Source organism: Sciurus vulgaris (genome assembly GCF_902686455.1).
Source record: "Sciurus vulgaris genome assembly, contig: HiC_scaffold_629_arrow_ctg1, whole genome shotgun sequence".
Taxonomy (NCBI): domain Eukaryota; kingdom Metazoa; phylum Chordata; class Mammalia; order Rodentia; family Sciuridae; genus Sciurus; species Sciurus vulgaris.
Genome location: NW_027632956.1, coordinates 7,036,018 through 7,056,271, shown reverse-complemented (window position 1 = coordinate 7,056,271; position 20,254 = coordinate 7,036,018). Strand labels below are relative to the sequence as shown.

General features: G+C 39.0%; 1 long non-coding RNA gene across 1 annotated transcript; it reads right to left on the bottom strand.

The window, feature by feature from the left end:
* Positions 1 to 2,118: 2,118 nt before the first annotated feature.
* LOC306652110 lies at positions 2,119 to 4,226 on the bottom strand. The gene is made up of 3 exons (XR_013761311.1): positions 4,135 to 4,226; positions 3,212 to 3,311; positions 2,119 to 2,837 (listed from the first exon to the last, which is right to left on the bottom strand). It is a non-coding gene; the product is annotated as an uncharacterized lncRNA (long non-coding RNA).
* Between the last annotated feature and the right edge of the window lie 16,028 nt (positions 4,227 to 20,254).

Genomic DNA, 20,254 nt, shown 5'->3' with positions numbered 1-20,254 from the left:
CTGAAAAGATTGTGAACTAGCATGCTTGTCCAAATAGGTTTCTGGTCTATGTTGTGCCCAGCAGCTCGAGACCCCACAAAGATCACCAGAGACCATTATCAATGCAAGCACAAAGAGTCCTTTATTAGCAAGTTCGAGCCTGGTCCTCCACGCAGTCGGTAACCTGTGACGCTAAGAGACCCCGAGACCTTGTTTAGCACGGTTTTTATAATGAAAGGCAAGCAGTTTTACAGTGTTCTTTTTGATTGGTTAACATACAAAATTGTATACAAAGCATGTTATTTTAAGTTCTGTGTCACCCTGACCACTGAGAGGAGGGTTGTCATTATCTTTAAGTTTGCTTTTGTGCCAGCAAAGTTTGCTTTTGGATCAGCCACCTGCCCTTTACAGATAAGAGACGAAAATTCTTTGTGGCTTTCATGAGGGGTTGAGGGCAGTTTGGGAAGAGCCTCGTATTTACACAGGTGCGGGCTCTTTCTATCTTTATATTCCCCCCTTTCCAAGAACACTTAGAGAGCCAATTTTGGGTCTCTATAGTTTTAACCCTTGCTGCTTCATGGGCTGATATTGGACCCTTAGCACCATTAGCTGTACTGTATTTATTCTATCTTTAACAAAAGCAATTAACTTATTGATTATACAAGATCCTATAATTAAAGCTAGTAGCAACAATATTAGGGGTCCTAGTATAGTGGACATCAGAATAGTTAACCAAGGGGAAAAATTGAACCAGGATTCAAACCAGCTCTGACTAGCTTCCCATTCTTTCTTTCTGTTTGTTAGTCCTGCTCTGACTTTTGCCATATTATCCTTGATTATCCCAGAGTGATCTATATAAAACAACATTCTTCTCCTAGGGCAACACATAAGCCTCCTTGTTGTAAAAATATTAAGTCCAAACCTCTTCTATTTTGTAAGACCACTTCAGCTAGGGAAGTTAAAGATTGTTCTAAATGAGAGATTGAATCTTCTAAACACTCTATGTCTGCATCTATTGCTGCTCTTAGATTGGAATAATGTTGGATCTGAGTGACTAAGGATGCTACTCCAGTTCCTAACCCTTCCAAGCTAGCCCCGAGCAGCACACTAAGAGTTAGAGTGGTAATAGGTTCCCATTGTTGTCAAATGGGGTTCTGTTTCATGCCCCATTCTTCTTCAATCATAGTCATAAAACTCTGGTGTCCATGGTAAATTAGCCATGGAAACAATCTGATTAGAACACAGTAATCCTTTGACTGTTTTAACACACTCCAGTGGACACAGGGGGTGAGTCAAGAGGAGCAAGCCCACCAGGTATCATTGTGGGGTATTATAAAAGAGTTTTCTGCCTCAGGTTGGATTCCCCATGTCGAGTGACAGAGGGACCGGCTGGCATGGGGCACTGTTTCTAAACAGAGCCCTTGCCCGGACACTTGCTCTAGGGTTAGGGACTGTTTAGATCACCAACAGCAGTCCTGGAGCTTGGTGGAGATAGTAACACGCACTTGTACTACTACTCCCTCATAATATGGGGGAACACAGTGTCATAGCAGAGCCAGCAGGACCTGGTCAAATTAGGGTAGGTGGTATTGAGCACCAGGAAAGACCAAAACAAAAGACTCAGAAGGGGATGAGCTTCTGTTTGAATTGGATTTACAATTGACTGTTCATGGGGTTCTTTAGTCCTTAAGTAGGAGGCACTTAAGGAGTGGGTGGTAGGTTGTGAGGTATTTGGGAAGCTAGTAACTGATTTAAAAATTTTTGGACCTCAGGTAGGGGGGATGACCAGAATTCTTTGGGCTGGAGGGCGTAAAATTTGGTTAGGCCCTAATTGCTGGGTAAAAAGCTTCATAATCATCCGAACAGTGAACACAACCCCTAAATCAGGTCCCTCAGCATAAAGGCATAACCCCATGATCGGGTTCTTATCCATTGTCTATCCTGCTTTCCCTTATCAGTGACGGTGATTAAGAGGGGGTTACAATTATTGTTACATGAAGCTTTTTTACCTCGCTTGACTTCAATTAAATCATGAGAGGCTTTTATCCAATATGCCTACCCTGTAGTTTCACATCCCCATTTAGCACAGAAATAAGATTCCTCCTCTCCACATTCTTTCTGGTGAGAATAACCAGGACACACATAGAAGGGGAAAGGCTGAAGTTCCTCCCTCCCATGAGTATAAGCACAGTTAAATTTCCTTGTTCTCCCCCTAACTGTATCTGAAAGGGCCCGTTTACTTAGGTGTAATTCTTCATTAACACTAATAGTGCCTGTTCCCACAGAAAAAGCCCCATTTGCTAAAGTGCAAAGGTCTACTTGCAGTTCAGGCCACCATGTCCATAAAGGGTGATATTCAGTCACAGTCAGGCTGGGAACTCTTGCCGCCAGGTTGGTTACTTCCCAGGTGATTTCATAAGGCTGATGTAGGCTGAGGTTGGTGACTCCAAAAACTGGAGCTACAGCTGTAGTTGTGGCCAGGACAAAATAACAAAGCAAAAGTAAGAACATAGTCACAGTCTGTGGTGGCAAAGCTTGATCTTTAGCAGGTTGTCTTTGGACCTGTCCACTCTCGGTGTAGAGTCGTCTACGGCAGGAAGCACAATGTCAGTAAGGGGTTCAGTTGGCTTGACGTGGGTGTGATGAATCCAGGAGGTGATGCCATCGAATTTGAGAGCTGTGTGTGTAGTCAAAATGACCATGTAGGGGCCCTTCCACCGTGGTTCCAGGTTACTCTGTCAGTGTCGCTTCACTAGGACCCAATCACCCGGGTGGAAGTTGTGAGGAACAGGAGGCGGGCCTGACTCATACAGGCTTTTGAGCTTTGGCCAAACTTCTCCGTGGGCCCTCTGCAGGGCCTGGAGGGAAAATAAATGTTCAAAATTATCTACATTTTTTATCTTTTAGGAGCCACTCAGTCAGATCAGGGAGTATTGGATGTGGGGTCCCAAACATGATTTCATAAGGGGTGAGTCCCATCTTGTAGGGAGAATTACACACCCGATATAGGGCATAGGGAAGGAGGGCCACCCAGTTACCACCAGTCTCCATGGTTAATTTAGTCAAGGTATCTTTTAAAGTTCTGTTCATTCTTTCTACCTGTCCTGAGCTTTGGGGTCGATAAGCACAATGTAGTTTCCAATTTGCCCCAAGTACTGAAGCCAGCCCCTGACTTACCTGTGAAGTAAACACTGGCCTGTTGTCCGACCCTATCATTATGGGAAATCCATACCTTGGCAGGAGGTCTTCTAAAATCTTTTTAGCCACTATTTGTGCCATTTCTCGCTTGGTGGTAAACGCTTCGACCCATCCTGAAAAAGTATCTACAAAGACTAATATTTATACCCATACTTTCCAGATTTTACTTCAGTGAAATCAACTTCCCAATATGCCCCTGGCCTATCTCCCCTTAATCTATTTCCTGATTCCCACTTACTATATCCTGCATTTGTTAACTTACAAACCCTGCAACTTTTGACAATCTGTTCTATCTTATTTTGCACACCTTTAATTCTAATTCCTGCTTGCTGCATCAAGTCCTGTAATTTTCTTGTCCCCATGTGGGTGGTCTGGTGGAGCCTGTGCAACACTTTCTGTCCCAACAGTTTTGGAAGTATTATTCAGCTTTCAGAGTCTTTCCACCATCTGTCTAAGCATTGGGCTAGTGGCTGCTGGCAAATCCATGATAAGTCCTCTTCCGTGTAGGTTGGGTCTTTTGGAAGGGTTCGTGGACCACAGTCTGGGAGTTGAGCAACCGTAATCAAGTCTCTCTGGAGGGCTATTTCTCGTGCCATCTTATCTGATAAACAATTGCCCCTAGATACTGGATTAGTTGGTTTTTGATGCCCAGGGCAGTGTATGATAGCCAATTTCTTGGGTAACCAGAGGGCGTCTATCAGGGACACAATTTCTTCCTTGTTTTTAATAGATTTCCCTTCTGTGTTTAGCATTCCCCTTTCCCTATATATAGCCCCATGAATATGGGCAGTTGCGAAGGCATAACGGCTGTCCGTGTATACAGTCAATTTTTTGCCCTCTCCCATCGTTAGAGCCTTAGTCATGACTATCAGTTCTGCCTTCTGAGCAGAGGTGCCTATTGGGAGGGGCTCAGCCCAAATCACCTCTGTCTCAGTTACTACTGCTACACCCACATACCTTTGACCCTGATGTAAAAAGCTGCTCCCATCCGTGAACCACACCACATCTGCATCGAGCAGCGGATGGTCTTGCAGCTCTTCTCTAAGCCCACATACCTGGGCTAGGACTTCTGAGCAGTCATGTACGAATGTGTCCAGGTCAGGATCAGGCAACAGCATAGCAGGATTGAAAGCTGAGGGTGCCTGAAAAATAATCATGAGAGAGTTAAACAATAGGCTCTGATAATGTGTGAGCCAAGCATTACTGAGTCATCGATCTGGAGGTTGTCTCAGGATTCCCTCAATAGCATGTGGAGTGATCACATGTCATTCTTGTCCCATAGTCAATTTATCAGCATCTTTTACCATTAGGGCTGTGGCAGCAATCATACATAGGCATGGGGGCCAGCCTGCAGCCACCGGATCCAGTTTTTCTGACAGGTATGCTACTGGTCTCCTCCAAGGGCCTAAGTATTGAGTCAAGACTCCTTTTGGTATCCCTTTACTTTCATCAATATAGAGAAAGAACCGTTTAATGACATCGGGAAGTCCCAGGGCTGGGGCTGACAAGAGGGCATCCTTGGTTTGTTGAAATGCTTTATCTACTTCTATTGTCCAATTAAAGAGCTGCTTGTCTTTTGTGGCCTCATACAGTGGTTTGGCTAATTCTGCAAACCCTGGAATCCATAGTTAACAGAAGCCAGCCGACCCAAGGAATTCTCTTACTTGATGTGGAGACTGAGGCTTTGGGATTCTTAGAACAGTCTCTTTTCAGGTTTGAGTTAGCCATCATTTACCTCCCTTTAGGAGATAGCCCAAATATGTTACCTCAGGTCTGCAGATTTGGGTCTTCTTTGCTGATGCCTGATATCCCAGGTTGCCCAGTGTCTGGAGTAAATTTTCTGTTCCTCGGATGCATTCATCCCAGTTTTCAGCAGCTATAAGGAGATCATCTACATATTGTAACAAGGTTAGGTTGGGATGATTTTGCCTAAACTCACCCAAGTCCTCATGTAGAGCTTCGTCAAACAAGGTGGGAGAATTTTTGAATCTCTGTGGCAATCTTGTCCAGGTAAGTTGTCCATTGATACCCTTATCAATGTCTGTCCATTCAAAGGCAAATAGCTCTTGGCTCTTTGGAGCTAGAGGCAAGCTGAAAAAGGAATCTTTTAAATCCAGCACTGTATACCATCGTCTGTAAGGAGGAAGCACGCTCGGATTAGGCACAGTAGGGTGTATGTCCGCCACTCTTTTGTTTACCTCTCTTAGGTCTTGTACTGGGCGGTAGTCATTTGAGTTGGGTTTCCGTATTGGAAGCAGGGGGGTGTTCCATGCGGACTGGCAAGGTCATAGTACCCCTTTGTTCAGCAGTCACCTGATGTGGGAGGTTATTCCTGTTCGAGCCTCCCTGGTCATGGGGTATTGTTTAACCCTAAGGGGTTAGCTCCTAGTTCTGTTTCTATATAGAGGGTGGGCCATGTTTAGCTAATCCAATTCCCCCAGTCTCTGTCCAAGCATCTGGGAACCGCTGTACCCAGTCTTCAATGTTTTTATCAGGTGATTGCAGCTGCTGGTGTAGCTGATATTCATCCTCCAAAGTAAGAGTTAGCATAGGTAACAATTTTCCTTGTCCATCTATTACCTGGGCGCCTTCAGGGTGAAAATGAATTTGGGCCCCGATTTTGGTTAATAAATCTTTTCCCAAAAATGGACAGGGGCTGTTGGGTATGACTAAGAATGAGTGGGACACGTTTCCCATTCCCAAGTCTATTATTCTTTTGGGTGTCCAAGGGCACTTTTTAATCCCTGTAGCCCCTTGCACCCATGAGGTGCTTGTTGAAATCTTTCCTTGAGGGTCAGTCAAAGCTGAATATTGGGTTCCTGTATCCACCAAAAGCTGCACTGGAGTCCCCTCCACTTTCAGAGTTACCCTAGGTTCAGGGAGGGGTTCTGAACCCCGTTGACCCTAATCGTGCATTTCATCTTGGGTGACCAGGACCGATAGTCTCCTAGTCATCCATTTACCATCTCTAGATCTATGGTTTCTTTTTTTAGGGCATTCTCTAGCCCCATGATCTTCCTCCTTACAGCAGGCACACTGATTCAGACCCAGATTATGTGCCCTGGAGTTCCCAGGTGGTGGTTGATTGCTCAGGAGTCTGTTTCTTTTTTTTTTTCTGTCCTTCCGCCCTGCACTGCTACTGCTAATGCTTTAGTCATTTTCCTAGTAGCCCTAAGCTGTTTTTCTTCTGGTGCATCTCTGTTATTGAATACCGGCTAGGCTATTCTCATTAAGTCTTGAATACTTTTCACTTCTATGTCCTCTATTCTCTGTAACTTATGCTTTATATCTGGTGCTGCCTGGATAACAAAGCTCATTACTACTGCTGCCTGATTCTTGGATCCATAGGAGTGTACTGTCTAAATGCCTCCATTAATCTTTCTAAATAAGCTGAGGGTGATTCCTGCCTTTCTTGCATGACTGAATACACCTTGGCCAAATTAGTGGGCTTACGAGCTGCTGCCTGGAGACCCCCCATTAGAGTCTGGCAATAAACCCAGAGCTTCTCCCTACCTTCAGCCATATTATAGTCCCATTCATCTTGTGGAGGCCTGGACAAGGGGAAAGAAGCATTAATTAAGTCAGGGTTTACAGTGGGTTGTCCGTCGTCCCCTGGGACCAACTTTCTGGCTTCCATCTGGATTTTTTCACGCTCCTCAGTTGTGAACAAGATCCGGAGTAACTGCTGACAGTCATCCCAAGTAGGCTGGTGAGTAAACATGACACTATCTAAAAGGGAAATAAAGTCTTTTGGATTGTAGGAAAACTTAGCATTTTGATTTTTCCAATTATATAAATCACTTGTAGAGAAGGGCCAATATTGAAGCTGGGGATTGCCAGCGTTGTCTGGCAGCCCAGGTTCTCGGAGCAGCAGAGCGATTGTAGAATCTGGAGCTTCTGGTCGGGAGGGGCAGGCTACCCGCTGAACTCGGCCTCATGTTCTCTTTGCTAGCCCTCCTGAGCCAGTTCTTTCTTCTTCATTTCTGGCTGTAGCAGCTTCTCTTTCTTCTGCATCCTCCTGTCCTGGGTCCTGAGGAGGAATAGGGGCTTGCATATAAGGAGAGAGGTTAAAGAAAAGGGGGTCTGGATCTTCCTCCAGGAGAGTAGGATAAGGAGCTGTGGGCTTTTCTGATGAGTCTAACTTCTTTAGGGCAAGCATTTTAGTTGTGGGGGAGGGCGGTGGTGGTAGGAAGGGAGAAAGCCAGGTTGGAGAGTCACTGTCTACTAAGATTTCCCAGATTAAAATATATGGAATTTGATCTGGGTGGCCAATTTTCCCTGATTGGAAGATTTTCTCTTTGACCTTTCGGATGGTTGGAAGGTTGAAGGTTCCCTCTGGGAGCCATCCCACTTGGAAGGTGGGCCAATTTGACCTGAAAAAGGTTATAAGTTTTCTTTTATTGATTTCAACTGACAAATTACGTGCTCTGGCTTAAACCTCCCCAAAGTGGCTGACCACTATGGCCAAAGGAGTACTTTGAGTTTGGCCTATCTCTACAGCAACTAGATATCCAACTATCGAGAGGAGGAGAAATGTAAAGGTTAGATAAAAAGAAATTGGACCAGATGACGCCAATGTGGGTTGGAGATGTTGTTATAGCAGAGAGCCACCGCTGGTGTCTATCTGGTTGAAACCTGTTCACTGTACAATTCCAAAAGGATGAAATGAATTTGGCTATTGATTAGTATTTCTCCTTTCTATCAGGAGATTTAAAGACCCGATTTCCTCCAGATAGGAGATGAGAAATTTAAGAATGAGAAATAGAATAGTAGCGGACTAACACAATGAAGAATTTAATAGGAGGCAAGAGTAAAGACCATATAGTACAATACACAAACAGACAGACATATAGTGCACTAGATCAAAATTGGCTAGCTGGTATTTTGTGGACAAAAACAAAAATTTCTGATTGCAACGCAGAATCACCCAGATGCAACACAAAAGTTACCCAGATGTGACAAAGAGTCGCCTAGATGCAACACAAAAGTTGCCCAGGTGCAACACAAAGGTTGCCCAGATGCAACAAAGAGTCACCCAGATGGGTCGAGGGGACGTCTCCTGAGACCCTGCTGGGGTCCTATAGCACGTCCACCAGGACTTTACCAGCCCAGAACCAGAACCTGCAGGCAAACCAGACAAGAAAAAAAATGTGGCAATGCCTTAATCACTGGCCAATGATGTCAATTATGACTCTATGATCAGGTGTCTGGGTGGGCTTAGGGTATCCCAGACGAGCCCCCAAGATGTTGTGCCCAGCGGCTCAAGATCCCACAAAGACCACCAGAGACCACGATCAATGCAAGCACAAAGAGTCCTTTATTAGCAAGCTTGAGCCTGGTCCTCCACGCACTCGGTAACCTGTGACGCTAAGAGGACCCGAGCTCTTGTTCAGCACGGTTTTTATAATGAAAGGCAAGCAGATTTACAGTGCTCTTTTTGATTGGTTAACATATAAAGTGTACACAAAGCATGTTATTTTAAGTTCTGGGTCACCCTGTCCTCCGAGAGGAGGGTTGTCATTATCTTTAAGTTTGCTTTTGTGCCAGCAAAGTTTGCTTTTGGATCAGCCACCTGCCCTTTACAGATAAGATAAGAGATGAGACAAAAATTCTTTGCAGCTTTTATGAGGGGTTGAGGGCAGTTTGGGGAGAGCCTCGTATTTACACAGGTGCGGGCTCTTTCTATCTTTAGAGTCTACAACGAGAATTTTGGTATTGGTATGACATAAAACAAATAATCTCTCAAACTCAACTGTCACATGATTCTGCACAAGTCAATTTTTATCATTTTTGAAAATGACTCTATTGTAATTCCTAGAGCTCTGATTTTCATTGGTCATGAACAAAGGGTAGACTTTTCAGAAGGATCAAGAACAACTAAGAGCATTACAGAATCAAACTGAATTGACTCTCCCTTACTTGTAGCCCCAAGTGTATTTACTATGCAATGAAATAAATAAATAACAAAACAAGAAAGCTGATTATATTATCACATGGAAAAATCAGAATTATTTTCTCTCTCTTTTGTTTGTTTCTTTTCTTCTTCTTTTATTTTTATTACTTGAGATTCAACCCAGGGCCACTTTAAAACTGAGATATTATTTTGAGTCAGGGTATTGCTAAATTGTTTAAGGGCTTTGCTAATTCTATGAGGCTGTTCTTGATTTTGCAATCATTCTCTCTGTCTCCCAAACCACTGAGTTTGCACGCATGCATCAATGCATCTGGCAGTAATCAGAATTTCTTACTGACCTGTGAGCAGATAAAATTTGCTTTGCTTCCGTTGAAGAAGTTAGCGGCAAAATTTAAAGCACTCAGAGAATTCCCAGAGAAAAGTGGATTTTTGATGGTCCTTGACATTTCGTTGCATTTCAAATACTCATGAATGTTTCTCTTCCACAGCCATTTATTTTGCAATTATGTCAAAGAGTAGTAAATGCAGTTTGACAAAGAGAGAAGGAGGGGTGGGGACGATTAAAAGGGAAATAATGACAAACTATTTTAAAAGACTGTATAATCTATGCAAACAAATGTAAATAATATCTTTTTTGTTGTTGTTTAAACATAGTTGGCCCACTCATTTCCTTTTGAAGGAAGGACATAAAAATAAGAATTTATGCTTCAAGCAAATAGAAAATACAAAGTGGGTAGAAGTATAAAAATTGCCAAAGACAAACTCACCATTTAAAAAGTAAATTTGTATAATAATCTGAACTACTCATACTTGTAAAATTTAGTGAAATTTTCCAAAAGTGAATCTATTGGAATAATTTGTGAAAAATTGAAAATGCAATTTTGGAAAACTGCATGGGTTTTTGAAAACTAAATTCTACCAAATTATTCTAGAGTAAATAAATGTCACAGTTAATCTACAAAGTTTTCTCTTCTTCTAATAGAAACAATTTGCTCAAAACAAAAAGAACATGTAATTTTGTTTAACTCTGAAGTCCCTTAAAATAAGATTGTCTAAAATGTAAATAACTACCAATTAAATTACTAAGCACATTCTAAATGCCATCTTCATGGCAAGCATATAAAGGGACCCACTTTATGATGTGGATTTTAAATTCTTGGGTCTTGGAACTCATTTTAAGTTCTTAAAAATTATTAAGGACCCCAAGTATTTTTACTTGTAGAGATTACTGCTGATGTTTGCCATAAAATATGAGAAAAATTAAAACATTTAGTTATGATTAAAAACACCTGTCATGTTAGCATGAATAACATTTTTAAGAAACATTTTTTCCAAAAAATTATGAATGGTTTATTTTAACATTTCAATAAATTGTTCAGAGTCCATTTTGATAGAAGACAGCTATATTCTGTATTTGCTTTTGCTTTCTATCTATTGTGATATGTTGCTTTACTCCATATCACAACATATCATTATATAGCTATATGAAGAAAATCAGAACTCACTGATATGAAGTGGGAAAAGAGAAACATTTTAATAGTTTTTTCTAATTACTGCAGATAATATTCTTTGATATATTATTATTAGATGAAGTTATTTCTTCAAGGTTATATGGTAACTTAAATTATATTGATAAACTACTCATATTTTGTTAAAATTCACTGGTCTATCTTGCACTTTAAATGAATCTTTTACCAGGCATGATTCTATAATATGAGGAGCTGATAACTGGAAAAATATTTATTCTTGAGTTATAGATTGAAATTTTTAATTTTTATTCAAAATTTATAAAAACCTCTATTTTTTAATATCACAACTGGCCTCATCAGAAAAGTTTCTAAGTAGTGGGAAAATATTAAGTTTAAAGCAGAAGATCAAAAAATTCAAAATATAATTTGTAATTTTAAACCTGAATTTTAGTATTGCCAATAAATACCTGCAGTTGATTTCCTTGAAGTGATGAGATTAATTGATTAATATCAAGAAAAATCAGCCAAATATCTAAATCTGAATAACCACAGTTTGTCTGTTGGTCATTTTTGGTAGAAAAAAATGATGTTCCATGAATGAAAAAGGGGGGCTAGTTTAGCTTGTAGCCAAATAATCACCCAAAAACTTTTCCTTGACATAACTGTAGTATTTATGTGTGCAGTCCATGTTCTTTTACATAATTCCCATATCATTATACATATAAACACAAAAGTACTACTCATTTACTCAAGGATAAAAATTTAATAAAATTAATGCATTTTACTGCTTGTAAAAATAATTTAAGTGAAACTGATACTTTATCTCTAACAATGTGCAATGGTGAAGAATACCATGATATAATTTGGTGGCACTGCCTGAACATATACTAAGAAAGAGCAGTTTTATCGTTATTGCCTCTGGATCAATAGTGCAAATATTAACACAGGAAAAAAAGCAAATAACATTTAGTGCACTTCTGAAAATATATTTTTACCTCAGGACACTCCCTGAAATGGTATCAGAAACCTGGAGTCTATGGGCCACACCTGGGAACCCATGTCTTTTAGTATTTTTTACTAACAACCAATATAAACCATCCACAAAATTCTATCAATTATGGTTCAGTGGGCTCAGAGAAAATTTCCAAACTCACATGAAAGTGATAACATATTGTGACAATGGTTTTTCTTTTATACCTAACCACCTGGAGGAATTTATAAATATTTAATCATTCTATACCAAAATCTGCTAGCTTTAAATCCTGTTTTTCATTAATAAGAAGGCTTTGTGGTTTCAAGTATCAATGCAACACCATTCTTCTGTGGCAATAAGTTAACCCATGTAGAATTTGGTATAGAAACAGCTACAAAAGCAAAAGAGTAAAAATTAGTCTTACAGATATCAAGATAAACTTTGGTATTAGCGTAAGCTATGGTAAGTAGAAAAGCAACTGGCTTAGAATTGTAAAAGAAAAAAGGACATTGTAATATAAATCTCCCCCACTCCTTATGCTGCATTTATTTCCCTGCCTCCCATTTTCTTGTCGCTCTCCCCACCCTTTCCACTGCAGCATTTCCCCACCTCCCAACTCATTGTCAGTTTCTAAACATCCTAGCTAGCTATTTGTTCATAAGTCAGCTTGCAATTATCCTTCTTCATTATTGGGACCCTGTTAGCCTGGCAGAATTCAACTGCTTAAGGATAGCTCCCCTGCCATCTTTTCTCATGCTTTCTCTCTCCTACTCTTTCCTTCTCTCTCCTTCTCACTTTTCACACTCTCTCTTGCACACACCCTTTCTCTTTTCCTTTTATTTTCTCTCTTACCCTGCAGGGAGACACTCTGTTTGCTTAATAAACCCTCTAATGTCAATTCCCATGTCCATTGTGGTTTTTGTGGGTTTCTTACATTGGTGCTATGACTCGGATGGGCTCTTCCACTGTCTCTTAAGGAAGTGGAACCCCATCTGATGCTCCAGTGCCCCCTGGAAACAGCCTCACATTCCATTCTGCCTGGATGCTCTGCTCTGCTCTGCATCCATCACCAGAGTTCAGATTGGTGAGTCCCCTAGGTGGGTTCCCCTAGGCCAATTTCAACACTCCTCTGCCAACCTGAGAAGGGACCATTGAGTATCCAGGACCCTCGAGGTGGCTGAGGGGTGGTGGCATCCCCAGTCAAGACTTTCATAGTTTCAGCTGGCCCCCTTAGTCAGTCTTATCTGCTGGGTGGGTCCCTGATATTATAATGGAGATTCTCTCTCAGGTTTGAAGCTCATCTTCATGCTCACACTTGTACTCGCCCTCTAAAACACTAATGTCAGGTTCTCAACCCTCCTTAGCTATTGTCTGGCCCCACATGATGCTTGTGTGACAACACAATTGATGTGCTGCCTCCTCATCTCCAGTTGACTACTCCAGTTGGCCACAGACTTGGCTGTATCAGTCTTCACCACATGGGATCTGGGTCCCCTATTCCAGCATTTTCACTCCTGGGATGTCTGTTAGAAAACTTTAGACCCCTTTGCCTGACCCCTGGTTTAAGTCATCAAAACTTAATGATATTTGACCACAGTACCCTTTTGATAATCAATCCAAAATGGCCACATAATGGCGCACAACTTCTGTGAGCCAGCAGGCAGATAGAAAGGGATTCTTTATCTTCAAGTCTCTTATTTCTTGCTTCTTGGCTCTTCCTGCAAACTCGAACATTTCCTTTTGGCTTCTTCTTCCCCCTTTTAACCCCTCCTCCTCCTCCAAGTTCCATTTAGTTCTGTTTCTGCTTCCATTCCCCAGTCCAGCCAACCTTGTCCTCCTGCCACAAGGTCCTGAATATGGCAGTGTGGAGGGAGTAACCAGCCCAACAATCAGTAACATGTCCCAGTAAGGAGTATGATATAGCAGCCCCATTACTCAAAAGTAGTGGGAGATAATGTTTCACAATTTTCTGCATCCAATCCTGAATTGGTTACTAACCAGGATAAAGGTCTAAAATGCCCTAGGTAACTATTTTCTGTGAGCCTATTAGCTCCTTTCAGATCTCAGTCAAGGCTTACATTGAAATGTAAATGGAGGAAGCCAGAATGCACAGTGGGAGACCTGTCTCAAACCCAAGGGAAAAAAAAGACCATTTTAAATTTCTCCTGGGCTGCAAAACAGAACACTTTATCTCTCCCCTTTACCTCTTCTCTCTGCCCTTCTCTTTCTCACTCTCTCATGGTATAATTAATGACCATTATTATTTTTCTACTAGGACTTTAGTTTTTCTTAAATGCTATATTTTTGAGCTCACAATTTTGATCCTACATGCCCAGGTTAATGATTTTTTGATCAGTTCTTTTTATCCAACTCTAGAGTTATTTTTGAACATCTGTTACATTGCAATGGAGATAAACATTACAAGGCCTTTGATGTTGTGTTAACTTTGAGCACACATAAAATTAAAATTTTTAAAAATGGATCCAAATACTTTAAATTCATGTGATTTAAAAAGGTTCAATTTAAATTGGTCAAACTAATAGAAGAAAAATGTCTTTCAAATTAACTCACAAATCTCTAGGTGGTCAAACTAATAAAATGTTGATGTTTATAAAATTCTAACATCAATTTTTCTAGGACTTTTCTTCAATAGGAAAGAGACTGCAAATACTGTTGGTAAACTTGTCTGATATCTTGTTTTTTTCTACAATAAAATGAGTGAGAGTTGACATGTATGGGATTACTCAAAAGTGTTTGTTAGAGACAAACTGATTAATTTACAAAGTTATTCCTTGGAGTAACATACTTAAACCTTATTCTTTGTATATTAAATGTGTTCATATTTTTCAGGTATAAAAGCTCTCTTAGACTTTCTTTAATTCATGTTTTAGATATAATTCTAAAGTGTGTTAAGTAGTGTTCACATAGACTCAGGAGTCAATATATATAAACTTCTTAATATGACATTTAAGAAAGAGTGTAATGTGCAGTAGCAAAAATGGGATAGCAGTAACTGAGATTGGGGTCTCTGACCTCATGACTGTGGCATGCCTGGTGCCTCCAAGTGTTCCTGTGCAGGGGCACAAGATGCCTAACTGGGGGTATATACCTCTATGAGAGAAGTACTGTTGTGGCAGTACCCTCACTGGGGAAGCTCTATACAGGAGTCCCATCAGCTCTGACATTGATCTCAGGCACACAGCTCTTGGGAAGAAAGGAATTATTTTGCTAGATAACCAGTGTTTCATCAGCTCCCTTCCCTGGTTCCTGTCCACCTTACAGTAACTTTGGACAATGGACTTCCTTGAGAGCTACACAAAATTCCTGATATTGCACTTTGAAGTTGCGAAGAAAAGTTACATAGATGTCCTAGTCTCTGTAACTTTCCTGAAAATGAAGAATAATGCTTACATACATATATAAAAATTGCTGACATAACTCTTTAGATCTGCATTTCCATCAGAGAAAAGAGCTCCATCTGATCGCAGGTTCATCTTCAAAAATCTGTATTTATAAACCTTTATTTTCTAATACTCCTTTTCCCCTCACTGAACTTCAGAATTTTATCATGCTTGTCATGACAAAAGAGGAAAAATTAGCTCCAGGATTAGAAAATTTTACCTAAGATTTGTGAATAACACTGCCTTACCTCAGATAAGGCTCTGCTTCACTCTGCTGCATGTTATAATGGCTCCAAAGTAAGTCAGACTTTAAATCATTTAAAGTTGTTCTCAAAAGTTTGATGATTGTTGTAAAGATTACCGTGATCTCAAACAGGGTATATCATGAATAACTCAGCCAAAATTCAAGATAGCTATTGCACAAACTGAATGTTTTACTCTTGGTGATTCCATTTTGTATTTTTCTTGTAAACTCTAACTGTTGCCTGATTAATATTTTGCTGACATACTGCTTCAAGAGAAAACACTACAAATTAACTTGAAATCATATAGGACAGATAATGTAGACTCCAATTAGATAAAAGGGGGTAAATAACTGTACAGTTATAGACAACTTAAGATGTACACTTGTGTTGGCCCACTAAAATAAAGACTGAAAGCTACAAAAGAGAGATTCTTAGGCAAATGTGCCTGATAACTATTAAGAGAAACTGCCAGAGTCAGAAATTTTTAGTCAGTTTAAGGCCTACAGACACAGGTAGGCTTAATCTATAGAGATCTCTTCTAAATGATGTGTTTACATTCCTGATAACCTGGACAATGTTAAAGTTCCCAAATAAAGGCCTTGTCTTCTCCAGCCTTTGCTAGGTCTTGTTATGGGAACAACTTCTCAGTTCTCTCACCCCCTAGTGAGGATATTCAATGGCATGTTCCAGATTCTGCAACATTTATCTTGTACTAATCTCATTTCAGTACTCATGTCTTTTTGTTCTTCTCTCATAGAAGTATACACCCCCAGATGCCTTTACAAACTGCTATTCCCCAACCAGACTTCTACCATGGACCACTTGGTTGACCTGATTTCTAAAAAGGGAACTCCAAACTGCTTGCCCCACACTGCCCCCTTCCCACTCAAAGAAGCCAGAGTGGCCATCACCCACCTTTTGCTACAACAGTAAAGCAGTTCCTAAAATTAGAGGGGGGAATGAAGCCAGAACTGGGGACAGGCAGTTAATGCAGAAATATGGGATCATTCAAATTGAGAAAATGAAGTCCATGAAAGCCATATGCCTCTGGAAGAATGGAAGTTGTAAACTGCCCCTGGGAGAATGGACTATTTACATCTCACCTGCAAAACCAGGCCTAGTCACATAGGCAGGAAGGATAGAAAAGGTGGAAAAGAACTGAAGAACAAAAGATTCTCTTATATAAACAGAAACAGGGGAATGTAATATAAAGCTGCTCCCCTGTCCCTTTTGCTGCAGCCATTTCCCAACCTCCCAACTACTTGTCAGTCTATGAACACCCTAGCTAGCTATTGGTTCATCAGTCAGCTTGCAAGTATCCTTCTCCATTATTGGTCCCCTGTTAGCCTGGTGGAATTCAACTGCTTAAGGATAGCTTCCCTGCCATCTTTTCTCATGCTTTCTCTCTCCTACTCACTTTCTTTCTGTCTCCTCCTGGCTTTTTACACTCTCTCTTGCATGTGCCCTTTCTCTTTTCCTTTCATTTTCTCTCTTACCCTGCAGGGAGACATTGTTTGCTTAATAAACCCTCTTATGTCAATTTCCATGTCCAGCATGGTTTTCATAGGTTTCTTACAGACATTATATTATCTTAAGGACTATGCCTTTACCATTTTGAGTTGTTTTCTCAATTTTAGTTCATATTATTCAATTTGAAGCATCTATCATTTGTGTCAACAGTGTCATGAAAATAAGTATTACAAATATAACAGTATTTTGTTTTCATAGCAATAGTTCATTTATTACAGAAAGCAGCTTAAACAGACATATCCTCTATACTACTAAAGCTTATAGTTTGATTATAAAATTCCAGTATGTCAGACAAACACAGGCACTTATTCCCTTAAAAAACAATGTGATCTGGGTTAATACCTTTAAATATGGCATTGGACTTGGTGGCTTTATGTAAAGTCTCAGGTTTCAGAGAGAATAGGGCTGCATACCTTGGCAAATTACTGGTTATAAAAATAACTCAATCATCTTTTAACATCTACCTCCTGGATAGTTTAATTTTAGCAATTCCTACTCAGTTTCAAAATCAGCTGTGAGTCAAAAAGGGGTAATGCACTCTAGTGCTCTGAAAAAAGCAATTTCTCTGAGGTTAATTGTAGAGGTATTTTGTGTGTTGTGATAAAAGGGAGATGTGGAACACATCTTGATTTTCTGGGGTTACCAAAAATAACCTAAAGTACTGAAGACTCACGAATTACCTTAATTTTACTTGTCGATGAAAAGTAACATCTTAACACTAAAAATAAGCCAAGGCAGCTGGTGATGAATGACAGTTTTGCCTCTGGTGGTTTTTTGGAGGGGTGTAGTAGGGATTGAATTCAAGAGCACTCTATATCAGAGCTATGCCCCCAACTCTTTTGCATTTTAATTCTGAGACAAGTCTCATTAAATTGATCAGGCTGCCCTCAAGTTTGTGATATGCCTACCTCAGTTTCCCAAGCAGCTGGTTTGAGGGTTGGCACCACCATGCCTGGCCTGAATAAATTGTAAGCTCTGAAGTCCTCAGACTTCACATATTTATTTGTTTGGAAAACTCTGAAGTTACTACTTCAATATACTTTTGTTGGGTTGCTTTGGGGTTTCAGTGGTGAACACAGCTACCTTTCAGTATTTTTCTGTTAAATTTTACATTTGGAAAACACTAAATGCAATTTTAACAAAAAATAAAATATTTTTCAACTATTTAGACCTGACTTAAAAGACTTCTCAAACCTCTGTCAAATTATAATTAAAGACTATTTACTTTCCAAATTAGTGCTAATATAAAAGCAGAAAAAACAGAATTTTAAAAACTGAGAAGATGTACAAATAGCGTCACAACACTTTGCAAAGGAAAATATAAACTATGGTGAAAACAATCCTTATGAAATGTATATGGAAATACTTTTAAATGCTTGTTCTAAAATTTTTAGCAATGTGCTAGCCATATGTTCAGACGTCTCTTTCAATAATAGAAACTGGCTTCCCTTTATATTTACCAATTTCACTATTAAAAAAAAAGGAAGTTTGAAGTTACTAATTTACCATCTACAGAATTATAAAAGTCTCAAACACACAAGATGGGACAGTCTATTTTCAAAATAGGCTTCTATAAACTGTTTTACTTTGTACAAATAAAATCTTTGAAAATGTAAAATATACCACTCAGAACAATGAAGTCCATAAGAATACAAGTATGTCAAGTGCTTTTATGTATCTAATAACTTCAGGGTTTCTTCTGTATCTGATTATTATAGCAAACTTCTTTAGCATTATTTGAATTCTTAGATGGACTGCAAAAACACAATTATATTACTATTCCATCTGACATTACAGATAGTTACTTCAAACAAAGAAATCACAATACCTACATGTTTCTGGCCTTACTTATAACTCTTATTCATAATTCATACCCTGAAAAGTCACTATTATTATATAATTTAATACAATTTTAAATATACCAGGACATTTCGCCATTTAAAGGTGGCCTTTTGCAAAATGTACTGATCATTTGGATTTTTTCAGAAAGTAAAATACACCTGAAGATTTATTCTACACATGTTGTACAATCAGATATAATGTGAAATAAAATATCAGAAATATTTTAGAAGACTTATAAAAAAACAGTTTTACAAAAAAGGTATGATCACAGGAAAGCTATAGGATAATAAACAGAAGTTGAGTAAATAAGCCAATCAGAAAATTCCAAAGATTGGTTACAAGGTTGATATATTTCACTGTGCAATCTAGCTCATTTTCTTTACACTTTAACATTAGACAATAAACATACATTTACATTGTGCATATTCATGATGATCCCACAGTAATCCAAGTACTGTTTTAGCTCTTTACCATGAAAAAGCACAGCATTTTACCACATGATAACACAGTTTTCAGAATGCATGGCTGATTAACTTAATAATAATTAACTTTTTAAAGAAAATTGTTTGTCAAGAAAAGATACATAATGCACCACTTAATCTATTTAAATACCAATAAATAAACAACAATGGACCTGGGGCTGTTAAAAATGTCAGGCTTTCTATTACTAAAGAAAAATGAAATACTGAGTATTTTTTAAATGCTTACCAGATACTCAAGGACCAGAGTCAAAGGTTTATCTGAGTGAACAATGTCATGCAAGGTTACTATGTTTACATGCTTTAAATCCTTTAAGGGTGAAACTGTAAAACAGAAATGAAAGCCAATTGTTTAGCCTGTGGAAATCCAAATTTTATAAAAACTTGAAGTAAGTTTAGCATATAAACCAAGTATTATAATATTCTCAAGTTAAAAACAGCAATTTGCCAAGGGGATAAGTGGTAGAAAAACTGAAGGTATCAACTTTTACCATTTTTATGATTTTGAGATTGACAGTATAGTACCTAAGGTCATCTGTAATGTTACAACTCACCATCTTCTTTTTTTTTTTTCTCTTAATGTTAACTGTTTGAGCCTCTGGGATTAATTTATATACAGTTCAAGGTAGGCTTTTCTCTGCTATATTGCCAATCAGTTGCCTCAAACATTATTTATCTATTTATTTATTTATTTTGATACCAGGGATTGAACCTGAGTCACATCCCTAGCCCCTCTGCTTTTTCTTTAGTTTTTATTTTGAGGCAGGGTCTAGCTAAGTTGCTTAGGTACTCACTAAGTTGCTGAGGCTGGCTTCAAACATACCATCCTGCCTCGGCATCCTGAGCCACTGGGAATGAAGGCATTTACCACTATGTCTGAATCAAGTCAATTTTGAATAATTCACTTTTTAAATAAAATGGTATCATGACATGTTTTATATAGTTCATTTATTTCTTATATTTAATATATGCAGCTAATTTACAGTTACCATGCTTCCCATGTACCAATATGCAAAATTTCCCTATCAGATAATTATCTGTCAGTACTTTTAATGACTTCATAGTATTTCAATATAAATTAAGAATATTAATTTCTTTCTACTGAATGTTAGTTTTAGAAATAATTTTAGTGGTCTAATGATATCTTCCATTCACTTATTATTTCTCTCTGCTTTATTTTTTATAATTACTATTATAGAGTTTTGGTTTTAAAACAGTCTAAAT